Source organism: Cetorhinus maximus, chromosome 30 (assembly GCF_964194155.1).
Source record: "Cetorhinus maximus chromosome 30, sCetMax3.hap1.1, whole genome shotgun sequence".
In the NCBI taxonomy this organism is placed as follows: Eukaryota; Metazoa; Chordata; class Chondrichthyes; order Lamniformes; family Cetorhinidae; genus Cetorhinus; species Cetorhinus maximus.
This window is the reverse complement of record NC_135908.1, coordinates 19,013,955-19,027,860: the sequence shown is the minus strand read 5'-3', so window position 1 is coordinate 19,027,860 and position 13,906 is coordinate 19,013,955. Positions and strand designations below refer to the sequence as shown.

Below are 13,906 nucleotides of genomic sequence, written 5' to 3'. Positions count from 1 at the left end.
AACCGTTTCTGATTCAATTCCCACACTTCTGCTCTCATCCCTTCCTCTACCTCCCGGAATTGCTTTCCCTTTGTCCTCACCTTCTACCCCACCAGCCTTCGTGTTCAAAGGACCATCTTCTGCCATTTGCACCACCTCCTGCGCGGTGGCCCCACCGAACACATCTCCCCCTCCCCTCCGCTGTCAGCATTCTGATGGGACCTTTCCCTCTGCGACACTCTGGTCCACTCCTCAGTCACCCCATCACCCCTTCCCTCTCCTATGGTACCTTTCTATGCAGACACAGGGGATGTAGCACCTGCTCTGTTGTCTCTTCCCTTCTCACCATCAAAGGCCTCATAAACTCCTTCCAAGTGAGACAGTGATTTACGTAGACTTTGTTCAATTTAGTCTACTGTTTTCGCTGCTGCCAATGTGGTCTCCCCTACACCGGGGAGACCAGACGCAGACTGGGCGACTGCTTTGTCGAACATCTCCACTCAGCCCCTGAACTTCTGGCCACCCGTCATTTTAAGTCTCCGCCTTTCTCTCACTCTGACCTCTCTGTCCTTGGCCTGCTGCAATGTTCCAATGAAGCTCAATGCAAGTTCAAGGAGCCTCACCTCATCTTTCAACTCAACCTTGAGTTCAACAATTTCAGACTGTAACCTGGCACCCATTTTGTTTCCTTTGCTTTGCATGTTTCAACCTTAATCTTCTTTTCTCCCGTTTTTTTGCTTTTGGATGGCAGCTACTCAACACCTTGCCATTCACACCTCTTCTAGGCACATCTTTACTTGTCCCATTACCCAATCCCTTTGGTCTTCTACCACCAACCCTTTTGTCAGGTAATCTCTCCAGCCTTCAACACAATCATAGACCTTCCACTTTGCTCTTCCTCACACCTAATCCCTACCCCCTCCCACCCACCCCTACCCCCTCCCACCCACCCCTACCTCCTCCCACCCACGCCTCCCCTTCTCGCCCCCACCCCCCTCCCCTTTGGATTTATTGAATGTCATTTCTCGGTTTGCTAGGGTAGGATTTGCACTCCTTGGTCACTGGTGCAGTAACATACACCACCATACCCCACATATTTTATCTTGTTGAACTATGATAAGCAATTCTTTCCATTTAAGGTTTTATCTTGAGCATGCCAAATATTGTTTGCTTGCTTTTTAAAGTGCTTGTGTAAATGTGACTGAAGGGTGTGCATATTGGGGTGTGCCACATCTTCATTATTGTAACACACACACGCGGAGATGCAAAATGTGGCACCAGCAATGGAAGTTTCACTATCCAGCTAATGACTAGCACGACCAAACTGTGTGTGTAATAGAAACAATTTGACGCAATGATCGATGGGCTCAGCACATTCAGTGTCATAGATAAGTAGGCTAGATAAATCCAGACTGCTACAGGAAGACTACTCTAACTGGCTATCATGTTCATCGTGTGAGGTATAGGCTTCCACTCTGTTCTTCTCAGAGATTAGTGATAGTTGGTAATAGTAATAACTCGACACCTAGCGCTTGTGGCAGGGAGCGTCCCTTAGTGGGAGAGTGGGTCGGACATAGGTTTACCACACTGTATAACTTATACCCCAACATCCAGCCTCACGTATCAGCCATGACTCAGTTTGTAGCATTCGTATCTGAGTCAGAATGTTCTGCCCTCAAATCCCAGGACTTAAGCTCAAAAATCAAGGCTGGCACTGCAGTGCAGTACTGAGGGAGGTGCATGTACTGCCCACGCTGCAGTCTTTCAGGTCAGACTTTAAACCAAGGCCCTATCAGCTCTCTTAGGTAGACAATAAAAAAAAGTCACGTTATTCTGATGAAGAGCAAGGAAGTTCTCCCCGGTGTCCTGGCCAATAATTATCCCTCAATCAACCATCATAAAATTCGATTATCCGGTCAATATCACATTGTTGTTTGTGGGAGCTTGCTGTGCACAAATTCACGGCCACATTTCCTACATTCTAACAGTGACTACACTTTAAAGGTATTGCTGCAAAAAGAGACATGCTGTTAAAGCTTTCATCTTGCACTCATCAGGACAGATGCAAGGAAACCAAATTTCAAAGGGAACAACAATTTATACTGCAAGAGAAGAGGGATGCTGATTGGTTGCAAGTTGGCTCTGATTGGTTGAAACATTGCCTGGGTGGATTTACCAGGGAGCTATTGTCCAAACATTGCACAAACTCTGTTCCCTAGCTACCAACTTTATTCCTCACCCTGGCAACAGCCTGAGGTTGAAGCAAATTGGTTGCAACCTTGGTGTCGTATCGGGTTCCAAAATGAATTTTTGACCACACAACGGCACTATCCCCGCTGGCTTCCACCCATCTCCACCCCCGCCTCAGCTCACCTGCTGCTGAAACACCCATTCATGCCTTTGTTACCTCTAGATTCGACTATTCCAATGACTCCTGGCTGGTCTCAAACCTTCCACCCTTCACCGACTTGAGCTCATCCAAAACTCTGCTACCTGTATCCTAATTCACACCAAGTCCCGTTCACCCATCACCCCTCTGCTTGTTGACCGACCCTGGCTCAATTTTAAACTTCTCATCCTCATTTTCAAATCCCTTCCTCATCTCACCACCTCCCTATCTCTGTAACATCCGACACCCCACATCCCTCTGAGATCTCGCCACTCCTCAAATTCTGGCCTTTTGCAACTTGCAGATGTTAATCGCTCCATCATTAGCGGCTGTGTCTTCAGCTGCCTGAGCCCCAAGTTCTGGGGTTCCCTCCTTCACCTCATCACCTCTCTCTCTCTCCTCTTTTCTAAACGCTCCTTCAGCATTTGGTCACCTCCACATGTGTGTCAGTGTTAGATTTTGCGGGATAACCCTCCTCTTATTCACTAATAAAGTGCCTTGGGATGTTTTACTGAGTTAAAGGCACCACACAAATGCAAGCAGTTGTTGCTCTTTGAATTAGTGCCAAGGGATTTCTTACACCCACCTGAGAGGACGGACAGGACCTCAGTTGAAAGTCTCTCCTGAAAGATGGCACCTCTGACAGTACAGCACCCCCTCAGTACTGCACTGAAGTTCCAGCTTCAATTTCCTGCCCAACTCCCAGAGGGGGACATGGTCCCACCACCTTCTCAACTGCTGCACCAGGATTTTGCCACCGCCATAGCCAATGGGTTCTGCTTCCCGTGAAGCCACAGGTCTCTTCTTCCTTGGCTTCTTCACCCACTTCAGCTCTGGCGCGCTTTGTAAATCACCTGGTGCTCCATCCTCAGTAACACTGCCTAATTCAACATGACTGGCAGTATCTGAGGTGTTGCTTGTACATAGGGATGGGGGTGGGGGTGGGGAGGGTGTGGCAGGCAGAAAGCAGATGGTTCAAGGAGTGAGGGCAAGGGGGCTGGGGTTGAGCAATACAGGACAGGAGTTTGTGCTCTTTAATCTTGGGTAGCCTGAACCTCATCATCCTCTTCCTCATCATCGGTGTACCTCACCATCCTCTTCCTCACTATCCTCTTCTTCACCATCCTCTTCCTCATCATCCTCTTCCTCACTATCCTCTTCCTCACCATCCTCTTCCTCACCATCCTCTTCCTCACCATCCTCTTCCTCATCATCCTCTTCCTCATCAACGGTGTACCTCACCATCCTCTTCCTCACTATCCTCTTCCTCATCATCCTCTTCCTCATCAACGGTGTACCTCACCATCTTCTTCCTCACCATCCTCTTCCTCACCATCCTCTTCCTCACTATCCTCTTCCTCATCATCTTCTTCCTCACCATCCTCTTCCTCATCATCCTCTTCCGCATCAACGGTGTACCTCACCATCCTCTTCCTCATCTCCTCTTCCTCATCATCTGTGTACATCATCATCCTCTTCTTCATCATCCTCTTTCTCATCATCGGTGTACCTCATCATCCTCTTCCTCATCATCAGTATCCCTCATCATCCTCTTCCTCATTGTCCCCTTCCTCATCGTCCCCTTCCCCATCATCCTCTTCCTCATCCTTCTCTTCTTCATCACCCTCTTCCTCATTATTGGTGTAGTCAATAGAGAAGGAAAGTTTGCCCTTCTGAACCTCATTGCTGTCATTACTCTGCAGGGTAAGTGAGCATAAGGGCAGAGTGGGCGGCTGTTACTCTCTTGGGAAGACAGACAGATGGAGGCTTGTGACTGTCAGCCCTGCACAGGAATGTTATTGGCTTAGTCTAACTGTGCTGCTAATATCATGAACACTGTTCTATCCCGCTGACCTCATCATGGCCCATAACAGCAGTGGTATTCGGGTATGTAGGGTTAATGTGTGGGACTGTGTAAATGCTGAGGTAAGAGAGCACATGACTAAAAGAGGAGAAGGAGAATGTTGATGGATTCAGCAGTGTAATGCTCAGCCATGGATGACTGTACAGAGTTCGGTTGTAGAAATTAAACCAGTTGTTGTTTGAACATACTGAAGCTGCACTAACCAACATTCAACACTCCCCACTGGCTTCATTGCCCTTTTCTCATTGGCGATGAGCTCTCTCTCTCTTTAATCTAATTCCTCATAGGTGACATTTCTGGTTCTGAGTGCTGCGTGTCTGAGACAAAAATAACAACCCCTCATCATTCTTCTTGACCTGTCTACAGCCTTTGACACATTGACCACACTGTCCTCCTCCAATGCCTCTCCATTACCATCCAGCTTTTCCTTTCTTATCTATCTAATTGTAGCCAGTGTATCACATGCAATGGTTTCTCTCCCTGCTCCCCTACCGTTACTTCTGGTGTCCCCTGAGGGTTACCCTTGGTCCCTCCTATTTCTATTGCTGTCCCTCGGACACATCATCTGAAAGCAAGGTGTTAGTTTTCACATGTACGTTGATGACACCCAGTTCGACTTCACCACCACCTCTCTTGACTCCTCCACTGCTGTTAAATTATCAGACTGCTCACCTGACATCCAGTACTGGATGAGCAGTAATTTCCTCCAATTAAATATTGGGAAGACTGAAGCCATTGTTTTCAGTCCCTGCTCCAAACTCTGTTCCCTAGGTATTGACTCCATCCCTCTCTCTGGCAGTAGTCTGAGATTAAATCCGTCTCTCCACAATCTTGATGTCATATTTGACCCTGAGATGAGCTTCCAACTACATATTCGTGCAATCACTAAGACCATCTATTTCCACTTCCGTAACATTGCCCGACTTTGCCCCATCTCAGCTTATCTGCTGCTGAAACCCTCGTTCGTGCCTATCGATTTAACTATTCCAACACGATCCTGGCTGATCTCCCACCTTCCAGCCTCTGTAAACTTGAGCTCATCCGAAACTCTGCTGCCCATGTCTTAACTCACAGCCAGTCCCGTTGACCCATCACCCCCGGTGTTCACTGACCTACACTGGCTACCAGTCAAACAATGTCTTGATTTTAAAATTCTCATCCTTGTTTTCAGCTCCCTCCATGGCCTCACCCCCTCCCTATCTCTGGAATCTCCTCCAGCCCCCACAACCCTCTGAGATATCTGCAATCTTCTAATTGTAGGTCCTTGAGCATCCCCATTGGGGGTTGTGCAGAGGCCCCACCTCACTTATCTTTTGAGAAACTCCTCAAAATCTACCTTTTGGTCACCTGACCTAACATCTCCTTATGTGGTTTGGTGTTATATGTTGTTTTATAACACTCCTGTGAAGGGCCTTGGGCTGTTTTATCACGTTAAAGGTGTTATATAAATATACATAGTCATTTGTTGCAAAGGGTCAATTTTGGAACCTCACTCCAGACTGTAGTGTTGAATTGTTCGGTGTTTGATTATGAGGGCTGACTGTTCTCAGCATTGTGCGTGATGAGTTAAGCCTGGGCGCGGTGACAGAGAAAGAGAAATTGAACTGTAGGCAAGCAGCTGTCAGCATGTGAGCAGACATTTCAAAGCATTTAATAAAACAGACTGAACCTAGTGTGTCATTTCTGCAAATCTCCAAGGCATAAACCACAACATAGACAGACCCGGCAGGTTGCGTTTGGAGTTCCAGGCTCTGAATTCTGGGGTGGCATCCAGTGAGACAGGCGCATCTGGCAGGATGACATCCAACCTCACCTCGCCACAACCCACCCCTCCACCTCCCACTGCATAGATTGTGCGAGGCCATCAAACCTCTTTAAGCTTTAAGCTCAAACCCCCTGTAGGCTGGCGTAGAGTGGCTAGAGAATGAAATGAATATTGCCATCGGCCTGTCAGACTCCAAATCCTTCCAGTGGCTCACATCATTCCCCAGGGAAAGATCTGCCTAGGACCTTCTGTAAGAGGATGAACCTTTTCCTATGCCTGGCTCTCTACTCAAAGACACACCTTAAAAATATCACAAAATTTCACATGAACTCTTTACCACATAAAGTGTGAGGGAATGTTTATCACAAACCTGTTGCTCTTTTCCCCGCAGCCCTCACCCATTCCTGCTCCTTTAATTGTTGACATTCAAGCTCCCCACCCAATCGGTTCAATATTCCACTGGTTCACAGGTTCTGCACTATTGAACTTTTCTTTATTCTTTCATGGGATATGGGCATCACTGGCAAGGCCAACATTTGTTGCCCATCCCTAATTGCCCTTGAACTGAGTGGCTTGCCAGGTCATTTCAGAGGGCAGTTAAGAGTCAACCGCGTTGCTGTGGGTCTGGAGTCACATGTAGGCCAGACCAGGTAAGGACGGCAGATTGCCTTCCCTGAAGGACATTAGTGAACCAGATGGGGTTTTACAACAATTGATGAGAGTTTCATGGTCACCATTACTGTGACTAGCTTTCAATTCCAGATTTATGACTTGGACTCAAATTCCACCAGCTGCCGTGGTGGGATTTAGTCCCATGTCCCCAGTGCATTAGGCTGGGCCTCTGGTGTCGTTACCATTACACCACTGTCTGCCCATGTTGGGAATGCAATCTCAGAACTATGGTGAGGTCAGATGAGATCATCTGCTGCGCTGCTCTTGATGACTGAACAAGCTGATTCTGGAAGGGTAAAGTCTGCCTCACGTGCCAAACATAAAGTTATCCTTTGCCAGTGGCCCAGGATGATCTTCGCTGATACCTTGTTTGCAGGGTTTGCTTTGGAGCTTCTAAGACCACATGTCATTGTGGTGGCAAATTCCTGCTCACAGCTGGTGTCGCCATTTGCATCAATCATCAGCGAGAGTTTCCCACTTGTCATGATTGATGTTGAGGGATTTCACGTGTCTTTTGACAGCATCCTTGAGTTGGAGCTTTGGGTGCCCTGCTGGTCTCTTGGCATGGACTACCCCCCAGTGTAACATATCCTTGGAGATGCGGCCATCTTCCAGCGCGTGCACATGTCTAAGACAGCAAAGTCTTCTTTGCTTGATTAGTGCTAGCGTCCTTAGCATGTTTGCCCTAGAAAGGACTGCTTCATTGCTGACTTTTTTTCCATGTGATGCAGAGGATGCGTTGTAGACACCAGAGAAGGAAGTTATTGAGCCTTTTCCTTAGTAGGGAACTGAAGGTATAGCTACATAATATTGTGCTGCTGTAATTCACAATTTATTGTTGTTTACAGCAGTGAAGTTCATCCTCTTTGTGAGAGCTTGTTTTCTGGAGTCTGAGGCTTTGGCTTAAAGTCAAGATTTTCTGTTTGCAAATCTGAGATTTGTATTTATTAAACTGCACTTTGTCCGTAAGAGAGAAAATGGCTGGAGGTTCAGATCTGCATTTTGCTAACCCACAGTAAAACTCTGGGAGTTCTGTTTTCAGACTGGAGTTGCGAGGAATCCTTTCTTCTCCAATTGTTCTGATAGAGTACAAGTGCCTAGAGATGGAGAAATCGGAGGACTAATCAGAGAGAGAGAGATGTCACCTTCAGTTTCTTTCCCCTCCGGCGTGCTCTTGTCTAGACTGGGAGCTCACCTGCTATTTGGGCCACCAAACATGATGACATGGAGGAGCAGGCTGCTGACCAGAATAATGTAAAATTTATGAAGAGCAGGGGAGCTCTCCCCAGTGCCCTGTCCAATATTTATCCCTCAATCAGAATCACAAAAACCAGATTGTGTGGTCATTATCACATTGCTGTTTGTGGGAGCTTGCTGTGTAAACCTGATGCTTCAGTTCCTGCAATCTTCAACCATTCCTGCTTTTTCAATTGCTGATATCCATGCTCCCCACCCAACTGGTTCAATAGCCCGTGAGTTTTTCTATATTCCTTTGTGGTATGTGGGTATCACTGGCAAGGCCAGCATTTATTGCCCATCCCCAGTATCCCTTGGAACTGCTAGTCCATTTCAGAGTCAACCACATCGCTGTGGGTCTGGAGTCACATGTAGGCCAGACCAGGTAAGGACAGCAGATTTCCTTCCCTAAAGGACATTAGTGAACCAGATGGGGATTTTACAACAGTCTATCAGAGTTTTATGGTCACCATTACTGAGACTAGCTTTTCAAATCCAGATTTATTAATTGAATTTAAATTTCAACAGCTGCTGTGGTGGGATTTGAGCCCATGTCCCCAGACCATTAACCTGGACCTTTGGATTACTAGTCCAGTGACATTACCACTATAGCCATCATTTCCCTATTGCCAATGGATTTGCAATTGAGTTGACCACACAAAGCATGTTGGGGTCAGCATTGGGTATCAGCGGTATGGTCTGTGGTGGCAGAGAGTCATAGAGGGCATACAGCACAGAAGAAGGCCCTTCAGCCCATCGAGTCTGTGCCGGTCAAACAAGTACCTAACTATTCTAGTCCCATTTCCCAGCACTAGGCCCATAGCCTTGTATGCCATGGCTTCACAAGAAATATGGCATGGGGGCATTGCTAGCTAGGCCAGCATTTATTGCCCCCATTAATTGCCTTTGAGAATTGAGTTGCCAGGCCATTTCAGAGACAACCACATTGCTGTGGGTCTGGAGTCACATGTAGGTTGTAAGGACAGCAAATTTACTTCCATGAAGGACATTAGTGAACCAGATGGGTTTTTACAAGAATAGTTTCATGGCTTATTGAACTCAAATTTCACCATCTGCTGTGGTGGGATTTGAACCCAGGTCCACCAGAGCATTACCCTGGGTCTGTGGATGACTAGTCCAGTGACAATACCACTGCACCATCACCTCCCCCTTCAAGAGGCATCCCTGATGTAAATATCAAATACCACAGTCTTTTTCCTTGTGATGCAAGTATTAATCGCTATTTAAATCTATAGTTATTGTTCAAACAGGTTTTGCAAGTTATACACTCATTTTGGTATCATTTTTTATAATAAATTATCTAACATTTCATCACAGACTTCAATCTACTCTGAAAGGGGCTCAATTCTAAACTGTCTACAGGGGTATTCATCTGTTTTCTCTGAAACATATGGATTCATATTTTAATGAGATAATGAGGGAACTTGCATTTATTTAGCATTTTTCATAATCTCAGGACTTCCAAAGCATTTCACAGTATTTCACAGAGAATAGAAAATGATAAAGGCATCTTTATGGAGACAATGGCTGGGATTTTCCGTGCCCACTGGCATTGGGCATTATTGGTGGCATGAGAGAATATGGCGAGAAGGCCAAAAATCAGTTTCTTGACATCGTGAAACCAGTTTGCGAGCGCCTGCCAATGGTGGGCCGTGTTCCCCTCCATCGGACATCAGGAATCTCATTGTTATACATCAGCATATCATTACAAGACCAACCCGCCGGAATCATCTCCCCCCCGCTGGATCATCCGCCCACATCGGCAGGAAAACACGCCGACATGTTTCACAACAACATATATAAGGCGTGCACTTGGCGGGCTGCACTTCACTCAGGACTTCAGTGTTTGTTTGCCTAACTTGCTTCGATCAGCACTCGCAGTTATCAGCGCCAGGCTTCACAGACAGCACCACATCACTTTTAGAGGGGGCTCATGGGCAGGTCTCTACCCACCAGATCAGCCATATGTGGGTGGCTTTTCAATGGCTGCAGGGCTAGGGCTTGCTTGGGGAAGGGGGAGAAATGGCCTCAGGCAAGGGAAGAGACTGCAGGACGAGGGCTGTACTGGGGAAGGGGGGTATCCCAGGGCATGTGTGGGGACACATGTTGATCTGTGCAAGAGCCCTCAAGATGGTAAGGGCTGAGGAGGCAGTTTCCAGAGGAGATGAGGCCAGATAGAGGGTGAGGGTGTGTGTGTGGGAATGGGTGGTAATGTCCCTTGAGCTGGCAGTGAAGGAGATGCCAGTGAATGTGTGATGGGCTTGAGTGTCTGAGTTTAGAGTGTTGAGATGGTTGCCTTACCTTGGCTGCACAGATGAGATAATTCATCCTCTTTTTGCATTTTATGGCCAACCTCTCCTGTGCAGCATTGGCACTGACCACCACTGCCATCGCCTACCAAGCCGGAGTGATAATGTAACTGCCCCTCCTGCGGCCAGGGTGGGGGTAAAGGACATCACAGCGGCTTCCATGGTGTCCAAAAGGCGCTCGAGGGCTGCAGTCTTCTTGCCTTTTGGGGCCCTGTCTTCTTTGCTGCAGTCTTGGGCTGGAAGCACTGAGCGCGGCTGTACTTTAATTATGGTACCTGGTGTGATGAAGTGGCGAGGTGATGGTGTTGTGGGCCAATGAGAGCCAATGGAAATGCCGCGTTTCCCAGGGACGCATAAGTAATGCAGTGGGTTTGTGATGGTGTGGTGTGAAAATTCACCATTGTTTTACCTGCACTTAGTGCAAACCTGGGACGATTCTGCCCAACATGTAGATGGTGTAGGAGACACCTGTATTATTTGGAAGAAACTAGGTATACACACACGTGTATATTAAATGCCTGCATGAGGAGGTCTTGTGGTGCAATGGGCAGTGTCCCTACCTTTGAGCCAGAAGCTCCAGGCTTGAGTCCCACCCCCAGGCTTGATAACAAAGTGTGTTCATAATGTGGCCAAACAGGTTGAGTATCAACCTGCAAATCCTTCCAACGCACACTAATGGCAGGTGGTAAGAGCGGGAGGGATTCTGGTCAACCAAGTGATGGAGAGAAAGTTGGAGTCTCTACCCTCACTATCCATAGCTCCAGACTACAAGAACATCAGCAACTCAGACCCCCTGAGTGAACTGTAACACATCACTGCCACTCATAGGATGATACAGCATGGAAGAAGGCCATTCAGTTCATCTTGACCATGCTGGCTCTTTGAAAGCTCTCTCCAATTATTGCCATTGCTCTGCTCTGGCCTGGTCACTACACTTTAGGAAGAATGTGAGGAGTGCAGAGGAGATTTACTAGAATGGATCCAGGCACAAGGGGATTTTAGTTACAGGTTAGGTTGACGAAGCTGGTGGTGTTCCCATTGGAGTGGAGGAGATTGAGGGGGGATTTGATAGAGGTGAACAAGATTATGACAGACTTAAATATGGTAGACAAGGAAAAACGCTTCCCATTAGCAGATTGTTCAAGGACTAGGATTTAAGATTTTGGGCAAGAAAAGCAGAGGGAATGTGAGGAAGAACATTTTTATACAGCGAATGATAATAACCTGCAGCTCGCTGCCTACAAGGGTGGCGGAGGCCCAAACAATCAATGATTTTGAAAGGAAATTGGATGGACACTTGAAGGGATTCGATGGGCCGAACGGCCTAATTTCTGCTCCTATGTTTTATGGATTAAACTTGCAGGGCTCCAGGGATTGAGCAGGGGGGTGGGGCTGACAGGATTGCTCTGCGAGAGCCAGCGTAGACTCGATGAGCTGACTGGTCTCCTTCCGTGAGGTAAATGACTCTGTAATTCAAAGCTCTTTGTGTATTTATCCAATCTGCTCTTGAATGTTATTATTGAATCTGCTTCAACCGCCTTTAAGGCAGTGCATTCCAGATCATAACAACTCACTGTGTAAATATTTTTTTCCCATGTTGACTTGATTATTTTGCCAATAACCTTAAATCTGTGCCCTTCCACCCCTTCTCCCAATGGAAACAGTTTCTCCTTATTTACCCCATTGAGACCCTCCATGATTTTGAACACCTCTCGATCAAATGTCCATTGACCTCCTTTGCTTTAGGAACAACCTCATTTCTCTACCTCGCTACACAACTGATGTCCCTCACCCTTGATACCATTCTAATAAATCTCCCCAGCACCCTTGTGAAGGGCTTCCTAAAATGTGGTGTCCGGAACTGACCATATTATTCCACCTGAGACCTAACCATGAAGACATTAGAAAACTTGAAGACAGGGCAGTTAAGTGGCAAATAAACTGTAACATAGATAAACGTGAGGTGATTCACATTGGTAGGAAAAACAGAAACAACACCTGCACCTTAGCAATACAGGAAATAGGAGCAGGAGTAGGCCATTCGGCCCCTCCAGTCAACTCCACCATTCAACTAGATCATGGCTGATCTCCTACTTCAATATCATTTTCTGGCATGATCCCCATATCCCTTGATATCTTTAATTTCTAAAAATCTATCGACCTCCTGTCTTGAAGATTCTCAATGACTTGGTGAGGCCACAGCTGGAGTACTGTGCGCAGTTCTGGTCGCCACATTATAGGAAGGATGTGATTGCACAGGAGGGGATGCAGAGGAGATTCACCAGGATGTTGCCTGGGATGAAACGTTTAAGTTATGAAGAGAGGTTGAATAAACTTGGGTTGTTTTCATTGGAGCAGAGAAGACTGAGGGGACCTGATCGGGGTGTACAAGATTATGAGGGGTATGGACAGGGTGGATAGGGAGCAGCTGTTCCCCTTAGTTGAAGGGTCAGTCACAAGGGAACATAAGTTCAAGGTGAGGGGCAGGAGGTTTAGGGGGGATGTGAGGAAAAACCTTTTTACCCAGAGGGTGGTGACGGTCTGGAATGCGCTGCCTGGGAGGGTGGTGGAGGTGGGTTGCCTCACATCCTTTATAAAGTACCTGGATGAACACTTGGCACATCATAACATTCAAGGCTATAGGCCAAGTGCTGGTAAATGGGATTAGGTAGGTAGGTCAGGTGTTTGTCATGTGTTGGTGCAGACTTGATGGGCCGAATGGCCTCTCCTGCACCGTGTGATTCTGTGACTTGAGCCTGGAGTCAAGAAAGCAAGAAACTGAATAGGAAAAAAGAGCCATGAGATACAGACGAACAAATCATTAAAAGTAACATTGTAGCTCAATGAAGCAACACAAATATCAACAAAGCAGTGAGGTTTATTTCTAGGGGTATAAAATTCAAAAGAAATGAGATTTTGTTGAAATTGTTTAGAACTCTGTTAGATCGCACATAAGAATAGCGCGCACAGCTCTGATCTCAATGCTATAAAAAGGACAGAGAAACACTGGAGAAAGGCTGGTGCCAGGACTGAGAGACCGGGAAAGATTAAAAAGGTTGGGCCTTTCCTCCTTTGGCAAAGAGAAGGAGAAGACTTCAGGGAGACCCGCTAAGGGTGTTTCCAATTATGAATGGGTCGGACTAGATAGATGTGGAGAGAATGTTTCTACCTGAGGATAAAGCCAAAACTAGGAGCCATAATGAGCAGGCAGTTAGGAATAAACCCAACAGGGAAATGAGGGGCAATTTCTTTACTTGGTGAGCAGTTAGAATGTGGAACTTGTTGTAAGATGTGTATAGTTTGCTAAGTCTTATGAAGAGATTCTGAGTCTTGTATAGTTTAACAGTAAGTGTTAGCTACTTGTAACTATATACATATGCACAGAAATAAGGTCTAAGCTAGGAGCTGTCTCCATGCTTGCCTCTGCACACGTCTCTGTCCAGTACAAAACTGCCCTTTAGACTCGGGTCATGTGTTCCTTTACATCACACTGTGGGCAGGACTGAATACCAGTCCCAAGTTAACTCTTTCTATGCCAGACCCTTATACTACAGAACTCATGTCTACAGGAAGTGATTGAGACAAATAGGTTATGTGCTTTCAAAAGGAAACTAGATGAGTACATGAGAGAAAAGGGGATAGAAAGATTTACTGAAAGGCTGAGGTGAGGT

The 13,906-nt window shown here is 46.6% G+C and overlaps 1 protein-coding gene across 1 annotated transcript in view; it reads left to right on the top strand.

Annotated features, from left to right (window-relative positions):
• LOC144670114 (GRAM domain-containing protein 2A-like) overlaps nucleotides 1–13,906 on the top strand; it is a 78,693-nt gene that overhangs the window by 17,738 nt on the left and 47,049 nt on the right. The window lies entirely within an intron of this gene.